The sequence below is a fragment of the Dermacentor albipictus genome, chromosome 9 (assembly GCF_038994185.2).
Source record: "Dermacentor albipictus isolate Rhodes 1998 colony chromosome 9, USDA_Dalb.pri_finalv2, whole genome shotgun sequence".
Classification (NCBI taxonomy): Eukaryota; Metazoa; Arthropoda; class Arachnida; order Ixodida; family Ixodidae; genus Dermacentor; species Dermacentor albipictus.
The window spans coordinates 111,085,328-111,112,199 of NC_091829.1; the positions used below are offsets into that span (position 1 = coordinate 111,085,328).

Consider the following 26,872-nt stretch of genomic DNA (forward strand, 5'->3'; position numbering starts at 1 on the left):
ATTATAATTAGAACACGAAACTACGCCCTGCCTGCTGCAATGGATGGTGGCAACTGAACTCGTCTTGAGATAGTCGCGTGGGCACCGAATCGATCAGAAAACTGGCCTCTACACCGCAGGAGATGCCGATAACTACCGCCATCCAGAAACAGTGAGAAGCTTGACAAGCGTTCCGCTATGTGAAGATGGAACGGCTGCGCAAGCTGCCGACAGTCAAAGCTCTCAAACGAAAAGCAAAGTGTTTTACCTCCGCTGCGGGTCGGCCTGAAGATAGTCCAATATAGAGCCGACCCGCCACGGAGGTGAAGCAGGCGTTAAGCACCCCTCAAACGTGGCCGCTGCAGAAGAAAGTGGAACACTGGGCCGATCCTGCGTTAAGCACCCCGCGTACGTGAGCCAATCCCGAAAGTAGTGCAATGCCGTGCCGACCCGCGGCAAAGGTGAAGCAGGCGTCAATCATTCCTCATACAAGGCCGATCCCGAAGATAGTGCAACTGCGGGCCCGCCAGCGGTGGAGGTGAAGCAGGCGTTAAGCGCTCCCCATACGTGGATGCATCCAGAAGGTAGTGTAATGCGCGGTCGATACGCGGTGGAAGTGAACCAGGCTTTGAGCACTCCCCATACGTGGTCCCATCCCGAAGATTCTGAAAGGCGCGTTGTAGGTTCCCGAGTCCACAGGGGTATGTGCCATTGATGTTGGACCCTTTATGGACTATCACCAGCATTGGCCCACATGATGATTTTTTCTGTTAACGGACGCCGAAAAAACTGCGGAAGTTATTCACTCACTGCTTTTTCTGTAAAGGGCAGCAAAATGTTGTTGACCGCCGCGTAGATTGATTTGTCGGCGCTTTAGGAATATGTGTGAGGAGTGGTGGCGTGGGGCGGATAAGGGGGTGGGGGGGGGGAGGCGGGCCCTCCGGCCCTCCGCCCTTGGTACGTGCCTGACACTAACTACATTACCAAATGTTTCACGCGCCCGCGTGCAAACATGAACACATCTCACTCCATGACCGCGAAAACTCGCTGGTAAAACGCTGGCTTCAGGAAATCCGGCAGCAGCCGTGAGTGAAGTGACATTTGTGCTGTCTATGGCTTCAACGAAAAGTGAGCTCCGAAAACACACAGCACCCACAAAGCTACGAGCCACAGACGCACCTAGACTCTGCCCCCTAGAGTGGTGTCCCCCTAGGGAGATACCACTCTACATACGACCTGAGACCGCGTGAAGCCGCCACATGCACAGTTGCAGCCGGAATAGAACGCCTCCCACGTTGCGCCCACCTCCCTCTCCCTCCCTTTCCTCCAGTGCCTCGCAACTATGGGTGCCTCGCGCACGACGGCAGCTGCCCGCTCTCGTCTGTTCTTTCGCGGGCGAGGTTGACGCGTGACCGTCTCCTCCTCTCGTATGCTTTAACTCGGAGCTACAGCGTAGGGCGCGTGGCGACGGTATCATCTCCCAGTGAGTTTCTACGGAACCTCACGGGCACGGCGACGCCGACGGCGGAAATGCGCTTGGAGTGTCCATATAATCGCTATCGCGATAAAGGATGTTTTGGTCTCCCGACGGGAGCCTCGTTCCTAATGAAGGGAATGATGCGAAGTTTGGGCATGTACGCTTCATAATGTGACGTAAGCATTGGGTGCATATCGGGGACAGATTACCTGAGTGGCGATTAAGTGTGTCTGCCGTCGTCTGGACATGAAACAAATTCCAGACAAAGCCTTGAGGGCTTGTGCTTTTCTTTCAAAATTATTTTCGTGCTATCCCGGTCGGTGACACGGCCCGTGGAGACTGAGTTTTCAACCAACACATTTCTTGCCATATGCTTGATGCTGACATCATAGTTCTGCTGTTCCATTTTTTTCGAAATTGCCCGTTTCACTTTTGTACACATGTTCACAAACAGCGCAAGGAATCCTGTACAACACAGCCGGGAAGCTCTCTTACGCGAGCTTGTCTTTCACCCTCAACCATTGCGTGTATTAGCTTGCGCGTAGCGCAACTGCACAGTGCAAATTTAAGTAGCAGACGTAGTGCGACTTAACGCACCTGCTTCTGTATTTCAAATCAAATTAGTTGATATTTAGGCTCACAAGCATCTATATAAGGCACCCATTTCTTAATAAAGAAGTGCATTAGAGTGAACAGTATCATTGATATACATTAATTGCGCAGGTTTAGCCACTGGGTGAATGCCTGCTTATGGAAAATCCTCCATAGCGGCCACCTGCTATCGAAACACAAGAGGTGCGAATTACTTAAACGTTGAATGATACACGTAGTAATTTTCGATGCATACACGTGTCACAACCATTCTCCTCTCTACAAGTATTATACATTACCTTCGTCATCGTGAATTCACGGTGGAGACGTCTCGCACTCGGGATCGGCCTTATTCGGAGTTCTCATTTCGGGATAGCTTGTGAGCGGTGTGATGCATAAATAAAGAAATTGCTTGAGAATGATGCGGTAACCTCTGGGGAGGAGAAGCGTAAATGCTGCATAATGCTGCATAAATAACACGTTGCAGAAGACGAAAGAAAGCAAAAGTGTACGCATCGCGGTTAGTTGTAAACTATTTATTAACCGCTTTATAAATGCTTCGTTTATAAATTCTTTTATAAATGCTTCGGTACAATGTGTACACGAGGTCTCTTAGCCTTTCATCAGCCACCATAGCATGCTACGCTCGAGCACTACGAAATATGCGCATAGAGGTCGCAATGAAAATTTGCCGGGATCTGCGAACAAGTGCCAAACTGCGTTTTATTGTCTACCGCTGAAGCAAGAGACTTGTATTGTTCGGCGCACAAGCTGAAAAGGACGCGCATGCGCAGTGCCGTAACTAGACACCAGTTTGGGCCGAGGGTGCAGGAATTTGCCATGGAACGGCCTCGTAGACTGCGTGAAGTATGACCACACCTGCAGTATCCTGCCCTGGGAAATAACCGGCTGCATGGTCCGTACGGAACGGGTGACTATGACCGGGAAAGAATCAGCACGACCCTACTTTACGATGTCGGGTGGCAGTTGCAAGGTGGACCAGGCTGCAAGCAGTGCAGCCTCTGATCGGGACAATAGCAGGTGAGCTTGAGTTGAACATTTACTTCTAATTATGTCAAACCTAGACATTCCGTCACATGCAGACTGCCGAATATTTAGGTTCCCTTACGGTGACCCTTTTTAGTTGAGTTTTGATGGATTTGCTCACCGTAGCTGTTGCTGCTGTCTTGGTGAATAGGGCTCACGCAAGAGACATTTGTAATATGGAATTAGCTTGCACGTAGCCCCAGCGCATCGGCCGTAATACCGGCTCTAGCACCAACGAAATTACTCAGTCAACGAACACGCACTCCCTAATATCCGCCAGGGATCAAGCGCAAGCTCAAGAGTGTCTCCTTCTTTAATTAGAAGGAAGCTTTCTACACCTTAGCGTTTTATGCGCTTACCCGGTCAATCAGTTGCAAGTTATGGTTGGTTAGTCCTGCGAGTAGGGCAATACTAATCCTAAAGAAAAGTTAAATTCTGCGCATTTACTTGCCAAAACCACGGTTTCATTATAACGCATGTCGATGTGGTGGACTACGGATCTCTTTTGATCGCCAGGGCTTCTTAACGTGGAACCCGTGGAACACGGGGTTTTATTCAGGTCCCCACCGAAATGCCGCTGTATAGCCTCCGATATTTGATCACGTAACTTCTCGCTTAGCAGGGCATCAACAAATTCACGCCGCCGCCATGACGAGCAATATTAACCTTGTCAGATAGCGGGAAAGGCGTGTCGTAAACTTGGCCAATCTCAGTTACAACGTAATCTACGTGTTGTGTGGTTGGGGTGTCCGTGTCTTTCTGATTTTGTGAAGCAGGTGCATAATTGTTGCGTTGCTAGAAGCTTTGCAGATGTCTTATAGCCCCGCCATGAAATCTAACCTTCATAGAGGCTTGAAAAAGTTTGCGGGTGCTCTATGCATTTTTGTTTCAATAGAAAAAGGCCCAGTTATTATTTTCCACCTGATACATGCACTTGCACGTGGGCCGACAAGATGTTCGCGCCCATAAGCGTCAATTTGCTTACGCTCTTCTGGGTGCAACGTTCGCTAGAAGTTTATCTGGATTGGAAGAATGGCTCTCAGTTCCAGGTTTTTTGATTACATAAAGCACGAAGACGGCCGTTTTAATATTTGATGACACATCACACAGTACACTGCAATTGAGGTATACGGCATCAAAGATGTCGTAAGAACGGACTGCTGTCCCGTTTACCTTTCCGAGGAAGATTGTTGTTATTCAATAACGCACACACGTGACTGGTACGAAAATGCATTTCATCGCTAATTTCGCAAATCATTATCTCGGACCTGGTGGCAGTCTGAAAATTTGCTCGAAGTTGATACGCCTTGAGAACTCGCCGGATAGAATTCGTGCATTGCAATATGTGGCGTCAAATATTTAAGAAGGTAATTAGAACTGTCTTCTAATAAATCACATCTATATTTTGGTTCCTAGTGCAAGTGACGTTTGCTTCTGGATGTAACCCAGCTTAATGAATAAACCAATGCTTTGTGACATAAGTGATTTTTTTAAAAAAGTTAGGTGATTTAGAAGAAGACAAGCGACACATGGCAGGCTTAGAAATCTTTAGAACAGCAGTTTGCGATCGTTGCACTTTTTCCGGTTTTCATCTGAGCGTGCGGCAAAATTGTTCCGGATAATTTCTAGCATAGATTAGTCTTTCAATGACTATGAAACGGGCGAAACTTTTCCGCCTGCATATAAATACAAGCCAAGTTTGTCTGTTTAAGCTTTGCAAGCAGAACGCCTGTGCAGTTTTAATGGTCACCGAAGTGAAAGGTAAAGTCAAAGCTGTGGCTTGTTGGATTGATATAGTCTGCTTAAAAAGGGCACCATCGACACATCTAGTACCCCATGTTGCGTTTCTGGTTTAGCTGCATCCGTGTAGGAAACAAAGGCTAACTTTATGATTTAGTGAAGAATGTATGATGCCCGTCGATGATATTTGCTAAAGGTGTAGTGACATGACATTTTTAGTGTGTATTTATTGCGCTGAATGAAAATGCTAGACCTCTAAATCCTAAATAAATTGGTGACAAGGATATTTTCGGGATCTATGACAAAGCTGTCTTCAAAGGTTTCAAGCTCTAGGACTTTCAAAGCAAGAAAATGGATTGTCGAAAACACCTTGTCAGTATCTCGTTAAAGGTGTAGACATGTACGGCGCTGGTGTTCTAGACGTTTTGCTTCGAAACAACTTTTTCTTCAACCTCATATGTACAGGGATGTGGAAATGTCGGAAACACAGATGTCTCCTACTCTTTTCTGACGCGTTCCGCCGCTTATTTCGAGGACGGGGGATCGAATACTTTCAGCGGCGGCCACTTTTTGACGGAGGCGTAACGGAAAAAAGCCCGTGCACTGTGTAGAGGGTCAAGAACGCCAGGTTGTGAAAATTAATCCGGAGTGACCCACTAAGGCGTGGCCCATAATCATATCTCCATTTAGCAGGGAAACACGACAGAATTTATTAAACGCAGACGCGAGAAGACGGAAACAGCTGACATTTCATGCGCACGTACTTTCTTGCTCATCAGGAGAAAAGTTTCGGTTTCCTAGAAGAAACGTACCAGTATCTCGTGCGGCATGATGTGGGCGAAGGATTTGTCTTGTGATTTTACGCTGAGAAGAGATCACACCGCCAGTTGCTAAAAATTTCAGCTGTCAGTAGCTCTTTAACTGCCCTGTTTAAACCTATTATTTTATATTTAACCTATTATTTAAACATCTTATTTAATGTGGAACGTATACCCTGCTTCCCGACATCTGTGTTGCCGGTACATCGGTTTCCCAAAAATTGTGCTCATCTTGAGCACGCTATATGCCCAGCAGTTTTCGCCAGACTTCCAATAAACACAGCGTATGCATTTCCTCCGTGTTGGCTTTAGTGGCCGTTCTTTTGCGAGGAGAGGGCAAAACTGAGATATTGATGGGAAAGGAAAGTTGTAGAACTCGCACAACGTATAGTCTCAAATCGCAGGTGCAAAAAGAAGAGAGAGCACTGTATTGAAACGCACGCCCTGTTTATCGCTAGTTTATTCCCTTGTCGGGCGACGCTACAGGCCCAACAGTTCCTTTGTACAAATTATTATCAATGAAAAATAAACTGAATTGAATTGAATTGAAACCCCACAACTACTCAAGGGTGTCGCTCACTGGAAAGCGCGCCGGCATGCATGGTGACTTCCTACTCCAATATTACCGTTTACTCTCTGTCGAATGTTTCAACATATATATATATATATATATATATATATATATATATATATACACACCTGGTCTATTCTGATTGCATGCGTGACATGAATTCTGGAAGGCACGCGAGCACCAACGATTTAGGTGCATCCTTCCATGAGTCCTGCACGTGGATAAATAGCCGACGCGCTTGACCATGACACCAGATTTCGGCGATCTGTGCGTGTTCGCGTCCTTAACTTATTACTGTGCGCACAGCTTCACATCATAAAGAGTCAGCTTTCTGGCTGGCCGATGTGCGCACGGGCCTCTTTCATCACCATCAAAGCATTAGACGACAAGAAGGTAAATAGCGGGGCTTTGCAGTTTCTGCTGCCGTGCAGCACACACAATGGACGGCTTACAGCCATATGACTGGGTTTCTTTCGCCTCGTTGCTTTTTAGCATCCTTCAACAAGGTTCCATGGCTCCAAACTAGAACACGGTTTTGAAACTTTCTCGATTCTTAAGCTTCTGTGAACAAAGCGATTGTTACTTGGAGCCAAATCCATCATCGGAAAGCATAGGGACTGTAAAATAAAAGCGTCCGTTGCAAAGGCGGTAGCACACGAGTTGATTACATTTTCTTGCAACCAACTCCATCGTATCAATTTTGGGTTCTTGACGCCAACGTTTTACTAATGAAGCGCCCTCCCGATCTCTTCTCTCGCAGAGTTCACGAAGAAACCAGAGAAGCAGCGTGTAACCAGCGAGACAACCAGGCTGCCAATAGAATCAAAGAGTGCCGCGTTTGCCGGTTCGCTTTCAGCGATGCGGAGGCCTTCGAAAAGCACACAGCTGACCACATGCTCGGGCAAAGCCACAACTGCTCCGATTGTGGTGAACTGTTTGTGAGCGCAGGGAACCTCACGAAGCATTTACGTACGGACGCTGAACGATCCTTTGAGTGCAGCGTGTGCGGCAAGAAATTTTATAACAAAGATGTCCGCAAGAAGCATATGCTTGCATGCCACATAGGCGCACAGGACTGAGAAGCCTTCGACGGGTTTCTTTAACACGGCAGCACGTGCTACGACATTTCACGAGCACGTCGAGAAGCTCCGTCGCACGTGACGGTGGCATCGGCATCGCTACAGCCGGAAATTCGCCCTGGAGGAGTGACTTCTCTGGATGACACCCTGGCGCCAAGACGTGTCGTGTGCCTTTGCAGAAGAACTTGCGGTCTGGGCCTCAACTGTTTTAGCTGTGCGATAACTTTCTGTCAAACAAAACTGGGCTAATCTTCTTCCTTCTGACTAGGGCTGAAGAAGGCCTGCGAATAAACTTCTTACAGTGGTTATCTCGAGAAATACTGTGCGTCAGCTCTGTGGTTTTCTTCGAACAATGCACCCGTTCTTCGCAGTCCTCTAGCCATGGTTAAAATAAGTTTATATGCCTCCTGGACTGAGCAACATGGCGAGATATCTTTCTTGGAAAATATAGTAGTTAGGATATTGAGAGTAGAGTTCTTAAAGGGGTTGGGACACCAAATTTTGAGGCTATGAAAAGCATGTTGTAGGCTGCTTCCGTATGCAAGGACACCCAGAACGAGGTATCGGACGCTGCAAACATTTTAAAATAATTTTAATTCAGCTCCAAAAAGTCATTAAAAACTCCTTCTCGTAGTCGAGACCCATCGCTAGCGCGGCAGCTACTACGTCACAGAGGAGGAACGAAAATATTGACGTCATAGCACACCAGCACAAAAACGTGACGTATGATGAGTAGCGATGAAATACCGATTACGGAGCCTGCTGAGCCGGGCGACCGAGCATAGCCTCCACTATGACCGAGCTACAGGCATATAGAAATCCTTTCTTAATGCAAAGAAGGGGTAAGGCGTGCAGACACGGACACAGGAGGAGAGAAGTGGACAACACGAACGCCGCACGGCGGCCCGCGAATGGCAAACTGCGTGCGGCGAGTTGCCGTGCCGACGGGCCTTTGCACGTTTTAGTGTAAAACAGTAGCCGGCCGACTCCGAAAGGGACCAGGATATGCGGCGTTCGTGTTGTCCGCTTCTCTCCTCGCATAGTCGCATAGTTCGGCAGCTCGGAGCGGTCTCTCCTTCGCTTGGCCTTTCTCAATGTGAAGGCCCGTCCACGTTACCGGCACGGAAACTCGCCGCACGCCGTTTGCCGTTCGCGGGCCCCCGTGCGACGGCGGTTTTGCTCGCGAACGGCGAGATTTCCTGGCCGTAGAGAGCAGGGGCCCGGGACCCATTTGCAGCCGTACGGCGAAGCGGCCAATCAGCGTCCGAGGAGTGGTCACTCTGTGCACCGACGGCAGCTTCACCGCCTCTGATCATTCGGCGCCGCCGATGTCGTGGCTAGGCCTTTTCCGGTTCACTTCGAAGCTAAAGCTTACGGCGCTTCGGAATGAATCACCGACCCTCACAAGCCGCAATATTTTCTTACCGTTGTTGTCGCTCTTCGCAATAATTATAATAATCGCGACATGCACTTCGAATCGCCAGTTGACCTCTGCTGGCAGAGCACGCGTATGCGCGAGCAGACGGCATAGTTTTACGTCACCATTTTTTGTGGCCCACGTGACCAAGCCATGTTGCGTTTCCTCCTCTGTGACGTCATAGCATCCCCCGGAGCCCAGAAACCGAAACCGAAATCGCTCGGTATAATAATGCTATTATTAAATTATTTATCGGATATATATGAATCCCGCTGTGTGTATCGTGCTCCCTGAAGAATGACGCAACGTTTGAATCAACAAACGCATGAACGAAAATTTTGATGTCTCCACCCCTTTAATAGTGAAGTTCAGTACGTGCCGCCCTAATATTCTCGAACCATGCTGGTAAGGTTATCAATAGTTTTAGGGCCCTCCATTGTACAAACAAATTGTAAAAAATGGTACAGATTTCTTTAATGGTGGAAGCTCAAGATTCTGCCAGGTGAAAGGTGATACTCAAAGTGGAAGAACAGCTACACGAGTTGGCTTAGCTCGGACATATAACTAATGATCAAATAAAACATTGCAGTGGCTAATTAATGGGAATTAATGATGATGCTTTACTGACATCCCTTTTATAACGGCGTGGAGACTGTCAACTAGCCTGCTTGATTTATCAGGTGTACTGTACATGCTTTTATTAGTGGTTTTCATAAATCGCTATAATCCTCTTTTTTCTCTAAGCTTCTCTATCTGCGTTGTATCGCGACGTAGACTTGGAACGAATCAGGTTGTCCCAATTTCTTTCCCGCTTTTCTAACGCCAATACTCTTAACGTCACTTGCTTCTTCCGATTACTGCGTGGTTGGTCCTTCCAGCCATTTTAATTTGAAGCAATTTTGGAAAGCTTATGTTACCTCCGGGTCTCGTCGGATAAATCCTTTTGCATGCCATTACGAGGTGTCGAGTGGTCTCTGAATATATGCCGCAGCATTTACATGTCTTGTCTTGTTGCGAATATTTGCTCTGTACGTTTTTGTTCCTTGGCAACCAGCTCGAGCCTCAACGATAGCTTACCAGTACCCTTTCTCTTATTCAACAGGTTTTTCTTCCAAATTTCTTTCCACCCGTTCCTGTAGATATCCCTGGTAATTTTTTTCATTTTTACAGTCAATTTGGTGCCTCTGTTTCTCTCTTCAGCCGCCGTGCTTGCTTAGTGGCTACGGTGTTCAGCTGCTAAGCGTCGGGTCGCGGGATTGAATCCCGGTTACGGCGGCCGTATTTCGACGGAGGCGAAATGCGAAAACACCCGTGTACTTAGATTTAGCTCCACGTTAAGGAAACTCAGGTGGTCTGCATTTCCATAGTCCCTCATTACGGCGTGGCTATGGCTACCGCTTGTGGATTTGCTCTTTAATTGACACGTTACTTGGTTGCCAAGTTTCTCAACCTTTTTCTCCATTTTGTCTCCCCGCATTTGTAATTACTGATAGTTGCGCATTCTTTTACAGTGCACTCCGCGGATGCGCAGTGGCCAGCGCCATTTAGAGGTGCTGTGATTGGTCCGCCTATTGGGAAAGGGAACACCCACTCTGCAACCGCGGTCACAAAACCGGGTGAGGTTGGTAAAGAAAGAAGGTCCGCATAAAAAAAAATTAAGTCGGTAATAGACTCGGTGAAATCAGAAAAAGAACTCGGTGGTGTAATTTACCCCCCACCCCCCACCCCTCCGTTTCAAACGAACGGTCATAGCATCCGTCCGTCCGTCCGTCCGTCCGTCCGTCCGTCCGTCCGTCCGTCCGTCCGTCCATCCATCCATCCATCCATCCATCCATCCATCCATCCATCCATCCATCCATCCATCCAGATGGATGGATGGATGGATGGACGGACGGACGGACGGACGGACGGACGGACGGACGGTGGATGGATGGATGGATGGATGGATGGATTGATGGATGGATGGATGGATGGATGGATCCATACAACCATCCATCCATCCATCCATGCAACCATCCATCCATACAACCATACTAAACGTGCAGAGGCATGTCCGAGTATTTCTGAAGGAAAGAAGTACCGGGTAAATGTGGAAAATATTTCCACTAAGCAGAGAGCTTCACCTGAGGTGATATTCTTTAGCCTTCTACTCTGCTCCAAAGCAATTGAACCGGAGAAAAGACGAAGAAGGGTATAAGTAAGGATTATGAGAACAGGTACAGTAAGCTGCGATTCTGGGAGTATGCAAGTTCTTGTCCATAGGGCCCTTTCAGAGTTTCGAATCTAGGCTGCACTAATAAATATATAAAAGAGCCCTCATGGCTCGTAAAATGTGACCGTGTATGGAGCTCATTAGGGTTTTTCTTGGTACCGTTTAATAGCAGGTGATTGTGTAAATATGTATTGCAAAAATAAAAAAAAAGCAGGGAAGGAATTGAGGGAATAGCAGTCATTGGACGCGTATTAATATTGGTATAATAGTGGGATAGAGGTTTTCAATACGAATGAAGGATCGACATCAAATTGACGAAAGGGTTGATGCCGATGAATGTAATAAAACACGAAAAAATAAAGCAGAATAGGTGACAATTTGTCGCCAGCCAGTTGTACAGGGGATTTTAATACATATCCTAATCTTCCTTATTCTCATTGTTCGCGTCCTGTTTGCATTCAGTGAAATTATGGTGATAGTTATCGCTGTTTCTGTACTTTTAATTTCTCTTGTCTTACCTTTCTTGTTGATCTTTTTTCTTTGAAATTACGCTAAAGCTGCGGTAGGGCGCTAGAGAAATAAGAGTTTTCGATAAATTCATTTGGATACACGGTGGTGACAAACGCAGCAATCTTTAGCTTTCGCGGTCATTTTCATCCTAAGCTTTAGCGTAATGCTCTGGTGTCGCGATTTATCAATCGTCCTCAATAACAAAAAGATGAATGAGCTAATTACACATTATTTGAAAACTGCTGAATACTTGGCATGCCTTACGTAGAGATCATCGTCAGTTTGACGATGGTATAGGTGGCGCGCATGATTGAAGTGAAGCTTCCCTTGCGTGCACTCCCTGGTTAGGCTTAGTTGCTTCTCTGTCGTCTGCGCTGTCGGTGACTATGTGGTCGAGTATATTTGTGAAGAGATACACGAAGCATACGCGGAGAAGGAAAAGAGATAAGTAGAAGGCAGGGAGGTTAACCAGAATAAAGTCCGGTTGGCTACCCTACACCGGGGGAATGGGAAAAGGGAAAACAAAGATAACAGGTTGAGAGAGTAGGGAAGGAAAGGAGAAAATTGCGGTGAGTTCACTGACGTGTGTGGTCTCAGAGGAATGGCATTAATAGTCACAGATGGTCGCACAAGCCCGTCGTACCTAAGGAGCACAAAAGCGCCTTCACCGCTTAATGGGCCGACGGGCGATGGAGGCGGTGTTCCAGCAGCACCTGCACAGAAAGCAGCCGATTGTCCAGTTTTTGGAAAGCTTTGGCCAGTTCTTGTCTCTCAGGGGTGTGTCGCGGATAGTGGCACAGCAGGTGGTCGATGTTTTCTTCCGTGCCACAGACGTCGCATGCTGCACTGTCAGTCACTCCAATTAACGTAGAGTATGCCTTTGTGAAGGCAACTCCTAATCAAAGGCGGGAGAGAAACGTAGCTTCACGTCGAGGAAGTCCGAGTTGAGGTCGGAGTTGCAGGGAAGGGTTTAGTCGATGCAGTTGTGTGTGTCGTAAGTTTGGCGAGTAAGCTTATTATGCGCGCCCAATAAAAGTGCCAAGGGTTCAAATGACCACGAACGGTGGACATTGCTAAGTTGGCGAACACTGTTTATATAGTGTCGAATTTCTAACTGTATCGTTCTATACTTGTCAATATTACCCGACGCCCCTCCAGCTCAAGCCAAATCGTTGACTTGCAGTATTTCAAGATAAATAAATAAATAAATGATGCGGCCTTTATAGTCGTTCTATCCTGATTGATAAAGTCGTTCCGACAACCTATTCGCTTCGGTGCGTGTATATATATATATATATATATATATATATATATATATATATATATATATATATATATATATAGATAGATAAACGAGAAGAAAGGGGGTTAACCGAGGGACCCGATATTTATTAGTCATATAATGAGAAGCCAACAAACACTGACACCAAGTACAGCATAAGGGAAATTGCATGTGCTTAATAAATGAAATAAAGTAATGATAAATTAATGGAAATTAAAGTGGATGAAAAAACAACTTGCCGCAGGTGGGAGCCGAACCCACAATCTTCGCATGTCGCGTGCGATGCTCTACCAATTGAGCTACCGCGGCGGCGTTTCCACATCCACTTTCTTGGGTATTTATGTGTACTAGCAGAACCCTGGGAGTGTTAGCCAGCGCCCCCACTCACAGACCTTGGCGGCGGACGTGGAACGTCGTTTTTGCCGCAGGCGTCACGAGAACGTGATCTTTTTTCGGGTGAAGGCAACTGGTCAATAAACCCACATATGCTACCTGAAGGCATCAATGTTGCCGGATTCGAGACCCTCGTTATGTAATAAACGAGAAGAAAGGGGGTTAACCGAGGGACCCGATATTTATTAGTCATATAATGAGAAGCCAACAAACACTGACACCAAGTACAACATAGGGGAAATTGCATGTGCTTAATAAATGAAATAAAGTAATGATAAATTATTAGAAATTAAAGTGGATGAAAAAACAACTTGCCGCAGGTGGGAACCGAACCCACAACCTTCGCATGTCGCGTGCGATGCTCTACCAATTGAGCTACCGAGGCGGCGTTTCCCCATCCACTTTCTTGGGTATTTATGTGTACTAGTAGAGCCCTGGGAGTGTTAGCCAGCGCCCCCACTCACAGACCTTGGCGGCGGACGTGGAACGTCGTTTTTGCCGCAGGCGTCACGAGAACGTGATCTTTTTTCGGGTGAAGGCAACTGGTCAATAAACACACATATGCTACCTGAAGGCATCAATGTTGTGAAGGCACCCCCTTTCTTCTCGTTTATTACATAACGAGGGTCTCGAATCCGGCAACATTGATGCCTTCAGGTAGTATATGTGGGTTTATTGACAGTTGCCTTCACCCGAAAAAAGATCACGTTCTCGTGACGCCTGCGGCAAAAACGACGTTGCTATTGGGGGAATTAGAGGGCTGTATATGGGATATAATAGGGCTCAGTGAAGTTAGGACGCCAAAGAAAGCATATACAGTGCTAAAAAGCGGGCACGTCCTGTGCTACCGGGGCTTAGCGGAGAAAAGAGAACTGGGCGTCGGATTCCTGATTAATAAGAATATAGCAGGTAGCATACAGGAATTCTATAGCATTAACGAGAGGGTGGCAGGTCTTGTTGTGAAACTTAATAAGAGCTACAAAATGAAGACTGTACAGGTCTACGCCCCTACATCCAGTCTTGATGACCAGGAAGTCGAAAGCTTCTATGAAGACGTGGAATCGGCGATGGGTAGGGTGAAAACAAAATACACTATACTGATGGGCGACTTCAATGCCAGGGTAGGCAAGAAGCAGGCTGGCGACAAGTCAGTGGGGGAATACGGCATAGGCTCTAGGAATATCAGGGGAGAGTTATTAGTAGAGTTTGCGGAACAGAATAATATGAGGATAATGAATACCTTCTTCCGCAAGCGGGATAGCCGAAACTGGACGTGGAGGAGCCCGAACGGCGAGACTAAAAATGAAATAGACTTCATACTCTGCGCTAACCCTGGCATCATACAAGATGTGGACGTGCTCGGCAAGGTGCGCTGCAGTGACCACAGGATGGTAAGAACTCGAATTAGCCTAGACCTGAGAAGGGGACGGAAAAAACTGGTACATAAGAAGCCGATCAATGAGTTAGCGGTAAGAGGGAAAATAGAGGAATTGCAGATCAAGCTACAGAACAGGTATTCGGCTTTAGCTCAGGAAGAGGACCTTAGCGTTGAAGCAATGAACGACAATCTTGTGGGCATCATTAAGGAGTGTGCAATGGAAGTCGGTGGTAACTCCGTTAGGCAGGATACCAGTAAACTATCGCAGGAGACGAAGGTTCTGATCAAGAAACGCCAATGTATGAAAGCCTCTAACCCTACAGCTAGAATAGAGCTGGCAGAACTTTCGAAGTTAATCAACAAGCGTAAGACAGCTGACATAAGGAAGTATAATATGGATAGAATTGTACATGCTCTCAGGAACGGAGGAAGCCTAAAAACAGTGAAGAAGAAACTAGGAATTGGCAAGAATCAGAGGTATGCGTTAAAAGACAAAGCCGACAATATCATTGCTAATATGGGTGAGATAGTTCAAGTGGCTTAGGAGTTCTATAGAGATTTATACAGTACCAGTGACACCCACGAAGATAATGGACGAGAAAATAGTCTAGAGGAATTCGAAATCCCACAGGTAACGCCGGAAGAAGTAAAGAAAGCCTTGGGAGATATGCAAAGGGGGAAGGCAGCTGGGGAGGATCAGGTAACAGCAGATTTGTTAAGGATGGTGGGCAGATTGTTCTAGAGAAACTGGCCACCCTGTATACGCAATGCCTCATAACGTCGAGTGTACCGGAATCTTGGAAAAACGCTAACATAATCCTAATCCATAAGAAAGAGGACGCCAAAGACTTGAAAAATTATAGACAGATTAGCTTACTGTCCGTTGACTGCAAACTATTTACTAAGGTAATCGCAAATAGAATCAAGAACACCTTAGACTTCTGTCAAGCAAAGGACCAGGCAGGATTCCGTAAAGGCTACTCAACAATAGATCATATTCACACTCTCAATCAGGTGATAGAGAAATGTGCGGAATATAACCAACCCTTATATGTAGCTTTCATTGATTACGAGAAAGCATTTGATTCTGTCGAAACCTCAGCTGTCATGGAGGCATTACGGAATCAGGGTGTAGACGAGCCGTATGTAAAAATACTGAAAGATATCTATAGCGGCTCCACAGCCACCGTAGTCCTCCATAAAGAAAGCAACAAAATCCCAATAAAGAAAGGCGTCAGGCAGGGAGATACGATCTCTCCAATGCTATTCACAGCGTGTTTACAGGAGGTATTCAGAGGCCTGGATTGGGAAGAAATGGGGATAAATGTTAATGGAGAATACCTTAATAACTTGCGATTCGCTGATGATATTGCCTTGCTTAGTAACTCAGGGGACCAACTGCAATGCATGCTCACTGACCTGGAGAGGAAAAGCAGAAGTGTGGGTCTAAAAATAATCAGCAGAAAACTAAAGTAATGTATAACAGTCTCGGAAGAGAACAGCAATTTACAATAGGCAGCGAGGCACTGGAAGTCGTAAGGGAATACATCTACTTAGGGCAGGTAGTGACTGCAGATCCGGATCATGTGATGGAAATAATCAGAAGAATAAGAATGGGCTGGGGTGCGTTTGGCAGGCATTCTCAGATCATGAACAGCAGGTTGCCATTATCCCCCAAGAGAAAAGTGTATAATAGCTGTATCTTACCAGTACTCACCTACGGGGCAGAAACCTGGAGGATTACGAAAAGGGTTCTACTCAAATTGAGGACGACGCAACGAGCTATGGAAAGAAGAATGATAGGTGTAACGTTGAGGGATAAGAAAATAGCAGATTGGGTGATGGAACAAACGCGAGTTAATGACAGCTTAGTTGAAATCAAGAAAAAGAATTGGGCATGGGCAGGACATGCAATGAGGAGGGAAGATAACCGATGGTCATTAAGGGTTACGGACTGGATTCCAAGGGAAGGGAAGCGTAGCAGGGGGCGGTTGAAAGTGAGGTGGGCGGATGAGATTAAGAAGTTTGCAGGGACGGCATGGCCGCAATTAGTACATGACCGGGGTTGTTGGAGAAATATGGGAGAGGCCTTTGCCCTGCAGTGGGCGTAACCAGGCTGATGATATATATATATATATATATATATATATATATATATATATATTACTGTAAATAATTGTCGCGGTACAACGCGGACAGATGACAGGGAGACGTTCTTCAAGAACATGCGGCCAACTTTTTCATAAACAAACAGAACAGAGACCTGTCTTGTTCGTCGTCGCCCAATCTCACTGACGCACCAGACGGAGTCCTTTAATGCCCCCATCGTCGTTGTTGTCTGCGCAGAATACACGCGCCAATTGTCCCTCTCTAAGACAGCATCGCCCCGATAAGAGACCAGAAATCTTACCTGATCAAGAAAGGATCGCTGGCATTTGCTCACATTCGGCTTCATGCGGACAACGTGCGCATGTTGAGGATGGCGCGTGTGGTGTCGCATTGGGACAATCAGCAATCACCTCGTGCTTGACATCACCGAGTCACAGCAATACTCGATATGGTCCGAAGTTTCGCCGTAACAGTTTCTCGGAGAGGCCTCGTTTCCGCATGGGTGTCCAAACCCGAGCTCGGTCGCCGAGGTAGTCGAGACAAGTGCGAACGTGATGTTTGACGGTGGTGGTAAGTATCGGCTGGTAGTACCTTTACTGCACTCTGGCCAATGTTTACGTCTCGCCTAAGTAACCAGAAGTCACCTCATTGTGAGAGGTTTGAAGTACTTCCGTACGAAGAGCTGTAGGAATGACTGGCATATAGGGGGACCAACTCTAAGAAAGGTTTCTTTTGTAATGGACTTCCTCCTGTAAAGAAAACTATAACAGTCCTTTTGCGAAAACTGTAGGTGGCTTCACAGAACTTCCCCTAAGTAACTGATTAGGTCAATCAACTCAGGGTCGTCCCGTTGTTGTTGCGCGAGGGCGGATGTGTCCAGAACCCAAAGAAATGCTGAGTCTTCTTAGGGTGGAGCAGGCGACTCTATCGGCAATCGGGACATGCAGTAAGCGTATGCATGTCGTTTCCGTGACTCTCACATGACAGTCAGGTCAAACTCTTGTAGGCTCGAACGCGCTAATCGTCCCGAAGGATCTTTAAGGTTTGTCAACCAACAGACTGAATGGTGCTCGCTAATACCTATGAAGTGGCGGCCATACAAATATGGGCGAAATTTCATAACCGCCGATACCACGGCGAGGCATTCTTTCTCGGTAGTAGAGTTATTAGCCTATCTGCGTGAGAGTGTTCTACTTGCATAGACACGCACCCTTTACTTGTCCTTCTGCCGCTGCACAAGTGCCGCTCCCAAGCAAAGATTGCTGACATCAGTTTGGATCAATGTAGGAGCGGCCTCATCAAATGGAGCAAGCACTCGAGGTGTCTGGAGACATTGCCGCAATTCGTTGACTGTACCTTCCTCTTCGTCAACCCATACAAAAGCAACCTCGCCTTTCGTGAGGCGAGTGAACGGCGATGCAATGCAAGGAAAGTCCGCACTAAACCGCGGTAATAGGCACCGAGGCTGACGCAACGCCTGACAGTCTCTTTATCGGATGGTGTGGGAAACTCTGTGACGGCGGCAATTTTTTCAGGATCCTGGCGGACACTTGCATGGCTGACGACGTGACCAACACGCTGTAGTTTCACGAAGCCAAAGGCGCACTTCTCCGGCTTCGTGGTGAGACCGGACTGCAGAACCACTTGAAGCAGTTCGAGGTGTTTTTGAACCGTAGCGGCGAACACGATGACTACTTTACTAAGCAGTTTTTCCTTTTCAGACCTGAAAGCACAGTGATGAGGCATTGGAACGTATCAGGGGCCGAACACAAGCCGAACGGCAAGACCTTCAATTTGTGTAGGCCGCTTGGCATCATAAAACAATTTTTTTCAAGGTCTCGCCGGTCTACTTCCATTTTCGAATATCTGCTTTTCAAATCCATTGAATAGAAGTAACGTGCGTGTCGAAGCCTGTCGTCTATACAGGGAAGCAGGTGCACGTCCTTCTTTGTCACTTGATTTTGTTTTCGGTAGTCCACACAGAAACGCAGGCTGCCGTCTTTTTCCTTGACTAGAACTACAGGAGATGGGCAGAAACTCGTTGATGGTTGGATCACTTCGTCTTGAAGCATTGTTGTAACTTGTATGGCTTCACATTCTCTGGGAGCCACACCATAAGGATTTGGCGAATCGGTCTAGCCGTATGCTCTGTTAGTATTCGGTGCTTTATTGGAGGCGTCCGACCGACGCTGGACGTCGGCGCAAAGAAGTCGTTGAACTTGGCCAATAGCGGAAGAATCCGTTCTCATTCACGCTGCGACAAAGCAGTGCTGACGACCAGTACAGGAGCTGGGCACTGCGTAGGCGCTTCTTGAGTAGAGAACAGCAGCCTTTGTGCATTCACGGCAGCCGTCTTGAACGTAAAAACATCCCCAACCCCGTCAAAATAAGCCACAACCGTGCACTATGCACTGTGCCGTCACTCTGTGGTAAAGTTTCTTGGCAACAGGTTCATGCGCCTGTTAGTGACATTCACGGTTGCTCGTGTGACTGGGATACCATGAGTAAACAACAATGTGGTTGTTGGTCGGCAACTCCTTCATAATAAAAATGTGCGTGACATGCTGCAGAAAGAATGGTACATGATCGAGCTGGGATGACGACTTCGTCTTCTCTTAGACGAAAGGAGCTGTGTGGTGGCGACAAGCAATGGACTACCAGTGCTCTTGTAAAGCGTCACCACGCGTTCCGGGATTATAATTACGATCATATTCTTTTAGGAAATCAATTCCAATAAGAAAATTTTCATGAGACTCAAAGCGGCCATGAAACAAGAATCGCCGATGTTATTTCTAGCAGTAGATCTGCCGGTAGGCATAAGTAATTTTCTGCCTGTCGTCGTTATGTGAGTCCATGAATTCTTTATTTTATTCATGCGGAGAACGAGTTCTTCAATCATTATAGAGAAGTCGGCATCAGTGTCGACTAACGCTGTCATCGGCTGCCCATCCACGAAAACATCGGTCTCGGCGTTCACAATTTCTTCGGTATCGGTGTTTGTCGGCTTCAGGGCGTTCTGCAGCGTGAGTGTTGGGGGCATTTTACTGTCTTGCGGCGGGCCTTCTGCCTTACCACCGAGTTGTTCCCCGAACGCACGCTTGAGAGCAGCACGGTACCAGTGCACAAGCGCTCCGTCACGTGACTTATTTCATATTTCACGGGCTTTCTTTTGCAACCCGGGAATTAGGACTACGTGAGACGCATCGCAAAGGAAACAACTCGATCGGGGGTTTTTGAAGATGCTGTAGGTACCTCTTTATCATAATTGCTGTCTTCAGCGAAGAAATCAAAAAGTTGGGTAACACAACCTGATTATTGAGTTATGGGGAAAAATTGTGTGAGTTACTATAGGCTATTGCTAACTGTATGCCTTCGGTTCAATTCGCTTACGACGCACCTTTCATATTGAAATTCCTGGCTCAACTTATGTGGGACAGCCTGTATACGTCGGCTCACAAGCATCTCTATGGGGCACCCATCTGTTAATACAGAAGTGAATTAGAGTAAACATACTCTATGATATACATTATTTTCGTAGGTTTAGCGACTGGGTGTATGCCTGTTTATGGCGAATCCTCCAGAATGGCCATCTGCGATCGGGACACAAGAGGTGCCGATTACTAAAACGCTGAATGATACTGGTCGTACTTTTCGGCGCATACACGTGTTATAACCATTCTTCTCTCGACAAGAATTATACATTACCTTCGTCATTGTGACATCACTGAGACGTCTCGCACTCGGCATCGGCCTTATTCGCAGTTTTCATTTCGGCATAGCTTGGGAGCGGTGTGGTGCCTAAGTAAAGAAATGGCAAGAGAATAATGCGGTAACCTCTGTGGCAGACAAGAATAAATACTGCATAAATACCATGTTGCAGAGGACGAAAAAAAGTAAAAGTGTAGGCATCATGGTTGGCTATAGAGTGTTTATTAACGCTTTCCAAATGCTTCGTCTCACTTTAATTCGAGGATGTGCGTTCCATTTGCATATGTATTACGTGACAAAAAGGTGCAGCTTGTGCACGAGGTCTCCTAGCCTTTCATCAGCCACCACGGCATGCTACCCTCGAGCACTATGACACATGGGTATACAGGTCGGGATGAAAATTTTGTGGGATCTGCGAACACGTGCCAAACTGCGTTTTATCACCTTCTGATAAAGCAAGACACTTGTCGTGTTAGGCGCGCAAGCTAGAGAGGCCGCGCATGCGCAGTACATGTCTGCACACTAGGCGCTAGTTTGGGTAGAGGGTGCAGGAATTTGTCTTGTGACGCCCCTCGTAGATTGCGTGAAGTGTAACCAAGCCTGCAATATCCTGTCCTAGGAAGTCACCCGCTCCACGGTGCGTACGGGACGGGCGACTATGGCCGAAAAAGAAACAGTTCGACCCTACTTGACGATGTCGGGTGGCAGTTGCAACGTGGACCCGCGTGCAATCAGTGCAGCCACTGATCTGGACTTTGGCAGGTGAGCTTCCATTGAAGATTTACTTCGAATAATGTCAAACCTATAGGATGTGTTACATGCAGATTGCCAAACATTTAGCTTCTTTTACGGTAAACCTTTCTAGACGAGATCTTATGCGCTTTGCTTAACGTGGCTGCTGCTGTCTCGGTAAATACGGCTCACGCAAGATACATTTGCAATGTGGAATTTGGTTGCACGTAGCCCCAGCACATAGACCGTTATACCTGCTCTAGCACCTACTAAATTTCTCAGTCAACGAAAACGCCCTGCCTATAGGTACTAGAGGATTTACCTACAGGCTCTAGAGTGTTTTATTCTTTTATTGAAACGAAGCTTTCTACGCGGTATGGGTTCATGCGCTTACCCGGTCAATTTGACAATTGAGAAGTATGGTGGGCCAGTCCACCAGGTAGGGCTATACCAAACCTACACTTAAGGTAAACTCAGGAGGTTTACGTGCCAAACCCAGGAAATGATAATGAGGCACGTCGTAGTGGGAGACTCAGCATCACTTTTGACCACAAGGGCTTCTTAACGTGAACCCCATGGAACACGGGTTTTATCCGGCCCCCATCGAAATTCGGCCGCAGCAGCCAGTATTTGATAACGCCCCATCTGGCTTAGCAGCGCAGCACCAAATTCACTACGCCTCCACGGCGAGCGATATTACATTTGTCTGATCGCAGGTAAGGCGCGCTGTAATGTTTGCCAATCTCGGTTACAATGTAATCTACGTGTCGGGTGGTTGGGTTTTTCGTGTCCTGCTCTTTTTGTCAAGCAGGTGCACAAATGTTACGCTGCAAAAACCTTTGCAAAAGGTGCAGTTTTATTGCCGAGTCGTGAAAGCTTAGCTTCATAAAGCATAGAACAAGGTCGCTGGTGCCCTGTGCATGTTTGCTTCATCAGAAAAAAAAGGCTTAGTCATTATTTGCCGCCCCATTGGTGCGCATTCACACGGGCAGACGAAATATTCGCGCGCATGAGAGTCTATATATTACGCTATTCTGGGGGCTACATTAGATCGAAATTTTTCTGGATTGCAAAAATATTGGTCAGTTGCAAGTGGTTTGATTATATAAATCGAAAGGATGGCCGTTCTGATATGCCATCACACATCACACATTGCACTGCAGTTGAGGTATGCAGCGTCAGACTTGCGGCAGAAACTCGCGGCTGTTCCGTTTACTTTTCTGAGGAGGATTGTTAGTCAATGAAGCACAAACGTAACTGGGACAAAGATGTATTTGATCGGCAGTTTCGCAAACCATTATCTCGGATCTGGTGACAGTCTGAACATTCGCTCGAAGTTGATACGCCTTGACAACTCACCGGATACAATTCGTGCACTGCAGTACGTGCCGTCAAATAATTAACAAGTTAATTGGAAGGTTTTCCTTAATAAGTCGTATATACATTTTGATTTCTCGTGCAAATGATGCTTGCCTCTATGAGTAACCGAGCTTAAGGAATTAAGCTATGCTATGTGACATAAGTGATTGTTTTATTTATGTGATTTATAGCCAGACAGCCGGTACATGACAGGCTTAGTAATCTTAAGAACAGCAGTTTGTGATTGTTTACCGGTCTTCCTCTGAGCGTGCGGCAAAATGTTCCGGATTATTTCTAGCACAGCTTGGTATGTTAATGCCTACGCAGCGGGCGAAAGATTTTCCCCTGTATATGAATACAAGAGAAGTTTGTCTCTTTAAGCTTTGCAAGCGTAACCCCTGTGCAGTTTTAATCAGCATCGAAGTCAAAGGTAAAGTCATTGGCTGTGGCTTATTCGATTGCTCCAGAATGCTTATAATGGCAGCGCGCATCCGCACATCTACTGCCCCATGTTACGTTTCTGGTTCAGTTACATTCACGAAAGAGACAGGCTAAATTTATGATTTCGTCACGAATGTATGATGCCCGTCGATGATATTTGCCTGAGTTGGTTAGTGACACATTTCGGAGTGTGTATTGTTGCGGTGAATGGAAATTCTAGACTTCTACATCATAATAAAAATGGTGACAAGGCTATTTTATGCTTCACTGAGAGTTGAACGTTCCGCGCCATAGCTGCGTAGCCAGGCGCGCCGACGAGAGGCAACCCAAGCGCGCGATGACAGAGAAGCTGTTCCTCGAGGTCACGCCGCGTTTCGACGCGTACGAACCACGCCGAACCAAGGCGCATGCATGGGTGCGTTTACGCGAGCTTGCGCGCGTCCGCAAGCCCACGTGTGGTCAGGGCTATCGAGCAGCAGTTTGTGACCATTGCCTTTTTACCGGTCTTCCTCTGAGTGTGCGGCAAGTGTTCCCGATAATGTCTAGCATAGCTTGGTCTATCTATGGCTACGCAGCGGGCGAATGATTTCCGCCTGTATGCAAATACAAATCAATTTTATCTCTTTAATATTTGCAAGCAGAATGCCTGTGCAGTTTTATTGAGCACCGCAGTAAAAGCAAAAGTGGCTGTGGCTTGTTCGATTGCTACAGTCTGCTTAAAAGGGCAGCACCCGCAGAATTGCTACCCCACGTGATGTTTATGGTTTAGCTACGCTAGTGACAGAAATAAAGGCTAAAGGTATGATTTCATGATGAACGTATGATACCCGTTGATGATACTTGCTTTAAAGGGGTACTGACATTGTATTTTTGAGTGTGTATTTGTTGCGCTGAATGAAAATGCTAGACCTCTGAATCCTAATAAAAATGGCGACAAGGGTATCTTCTAGAGCCATGACAAAACTGTCAAGCTCTAGGACATTCAAAGCAAGAAAATGAACTGTCGAACAGATCGTGTCAGTACCTCTCTAAAGGTCTGGACGTGTACGGCACTGGTTTTCCAGACGCGTTGCTTCAAATCGACATTTTCTTGAACCTAATATGTTCAGGGGTGCGGAAATATCGGAAAGGCAGATGTCTTGTCCTGTTGGCTCTGGCTTTGCACTGCTAAGTGCGGGGACTCGGGTTCGAATACCGGCGGCGGTGGTCACAATTCGACATAGGCGTAATGCAAAAACTCCCGTGCACTGTGTACAGGGTCCTGGAGTACAGGCTCCTGTGTACATCCTGGAGTTCATGACTCCAGGATGTCAAAATTAATCTGGTGTCCCCCACTACGGCGTGGCCTATATTCACGTCGCCGTTTCAGCACGTAAGCACTACATAATTATGATAAACAAAGACGCGAGAAGACGGAAACAGCTGACGTTTCATGCGCATGTCGTTTCTTGCTCATCAGGCGCAAAGTTTGTTTCCTAGCAAAAACATGACAGTATCTCGTGCGTCATGATCTAGGAGAAGGATTTTTCTTGTGGCCTTATGCTGAGAGATCACGCCGCCAGTAGCTAGAAATTCCACTGTCGGTAGCAGCATAACCGCTCTTATTGTTTTTTTTTTGTTTTACCCAATAAGCGAATGGAAAAAAAAAAACACATAACCTGTTTCCCGACGTCTGCCGTTGCCGGTACATCGGTTTCTTAAAAATTGCACTGATCTTGAGCACGCTATATGTCCAGCAATTTTCGCCAGTCTTCCAAAAGACACTTCGTATGCATTTCCCCCGTGTTGACTTTAGTGGCCGCTCTTTTGCGGGGAGAGCGCAAGGCTGAGTGATTGATGGCAAAGCAAAGTTGTAGAACTCGCTCAACGTGTACTCGTAAACTATCTAACGGTGCCCCTGCATGCATGGGGAGTTTTTTAGTTCCCACCCGGTGTGTGTGAGTGTTTATGTGTGTTCTGACGGCATGGGTGACATGAATTCTGGAAAGCACGCGAGCGCCAACGATTTTGTTGGACCCTTCCGTAAGTCATGCACCGGCATAAATAGCCGACGCGTTGACCACGACACCACATTTTGGTGATCTATGCGTTTTCACGTCCCTAACTTATTATTGTGGGCACCGGTTCACATCACAAAGAGTCTGTTTTGTGGTTGGTCGATTTGCGCACGGGCTTCTTTCATCACCGTCAAGGCAACACGGCAATAAGGTAAATTACGGGGCTTCGCAGTTTCCGCTGTCATGCAGCACACACAATGAACGGCTTACATCCATACTGGAATGCATGGTGTAACCGCGCAGACGAAAACGAACGGAGAAGGAAACACACATGACAGGCGCGGACCTTGAACCTTGAATTTAAACCTTGAAGGTTGAAGTTCCGCTCCTGTCCTGTGAGTTTCCTTCTTCGTCCGTTGTCGTTTGCGCGGTCACATAATGCATTCCAATATCGAACCCCAACTAGCCCGCCTATCCCTGTGCAACATGTTTCAGCCGTACCGCTAGGTTTCTGTCACCTCGTTGCTTTTTAGCATCGTTCAACACGGCTCGATGGGTCCAAGCGAGAGCGCGGTTTTGAAACATTCTCTATTATGAAGTTTCGGTGAACAAGGCGATTGTTCCTTGGTGCCAAATCCATCATCGGAAAGCGTAGGAACTGTAAAATAAAAGCGTCCGTTGCAAAGGCGGTAGCACTCGATAGGTCCAGTTTTTCTTGCAACCAAATGCACGATCCCTAATTCGCGCTCTTTACGGCAAATTTTTACTAATAAAGCGCCCTCCCGATCCGTTCTCTCGCAGAGTTCCCGAAGAAACCAGAGAAGCAGCGTGGCACCAGCGAGAGAACCAGGCTGCCAACAGAATCCAAGAGTGCCCCGTGTGTGGGTTCGGTTTCACCGACGCGGAGGCCTTTCAAAAACACGCCGCTGACCACTGGCTTGGGAAACACCGCAACTGCTCTGAGTGTGGTAAACTGTTTGCGAAGAATTGGAACCTAACGAGGCATTTAGGTACGCACGGCGAACCGTCCTTTGAGTGCGGCGTGTGCGGCAGAAAATATTATACCAAAGATGGCTGCAGGAGGCACATGCTTTCATGCCACGTAGGGGCACAGGACTGAGAAGCCGTCGAAGGGTCTCCTTAACACGAAATTGGTCGAGCACGTCGGGAAGCACCGTCGCAGCTGGCGGTGGATTCGGCATCGCTACAGCCGGATATTCACCCGGGAGGAGCGACTTCTCTGGATGTCACCCTGGCGCCAAGATCCGCCGTGTGCCTTTGCAGAAAAACTTGCAGTCTGGGCCTCAACTATTCTAGCTGTGAGCTAACGCTTTGACAAACAAAACTGGGCTAATCTTATTCCTTCTGACTAGGGCTGAAGAATGCCTGCGAATAAAGTTCTTACAGTGGATATCTCGAGCAGCACTGTGCGCCATCTATGTGGTTTTCTTCGAAGAGCGCATCCGTTCTTCGCAATCCTCCAGCCATAGTTTAAATAGCTTTATATTCCTGGATTGAACAAGGTAGCGAGATATCTTTTTCGATGAAATAATAGTACCGATATTGATAGCATAGTTCTTAATAGTGAAGTTCATTAAAGTGCCCGCCTAATATACTCGAGCCTTGCTGGTAACGCTATCAATAGATTTAGTGGCCTGCATTCTACAAACAGAACGGTTAAAGTTTGTACGCATTTGTTCAATGGAGATTCCGTCAACAACGGTTTCGGTAAACCCGTTGTTTTCCGGGTTGTCTGAAGACTACCAGGAAAAACTTGATGCTCATAGCGGAATAACAGCTGCACCAGTCTGCTTAGCTGGTGCATGTAAACATGGCTGCAGCTAATAAATGAACTTTAATGATGATGCTTTACTGCCATTCCCAGAAAAATGCCTGCGTATAAATTTATTACACTGGTTATCTTGAGCTCTGTGGATCGTTTCTGCGAAAAATGCCCCCGTTCGTCTCTGTAGCAGTTGCACGAGCTTTACCAGTCGGCTTGGCTGGGGCATGTTGTTATTGATGACTGATA

At 46.8% G+C, this 26,872-nt stretch overlaps 1 protein-coding gene across 2 annotated transcripts in view; it reads left to right on the forward strand.

Annotated features, from left to right (window-relative positions):
- Window positions 1-26,251, forward strand: part of LOC139049623 (zinc finger protein 418-like) — an 86,305-nt gene extending 60,054 nt beyond the window's left edge. Inside the window, exons 1-2 of one of the 2 annotated variants that reach the window (XR_011508430.1) lie at window positions 20,803-21,073; window positions 25,642-26,251. The gene's annotated coding sequence lies outside the window, so the exon portion shown is untranslated. Of the gene's footprint in view, window positions 1-20,802; window positions 21,074-25,641 lie in introns of those variants that run through there. The other variant, XR_011508433.1, reaches the window with a different exon arrangement.
- Window positions 26,252-26,872: the final 621 nt, after the last annotated feature.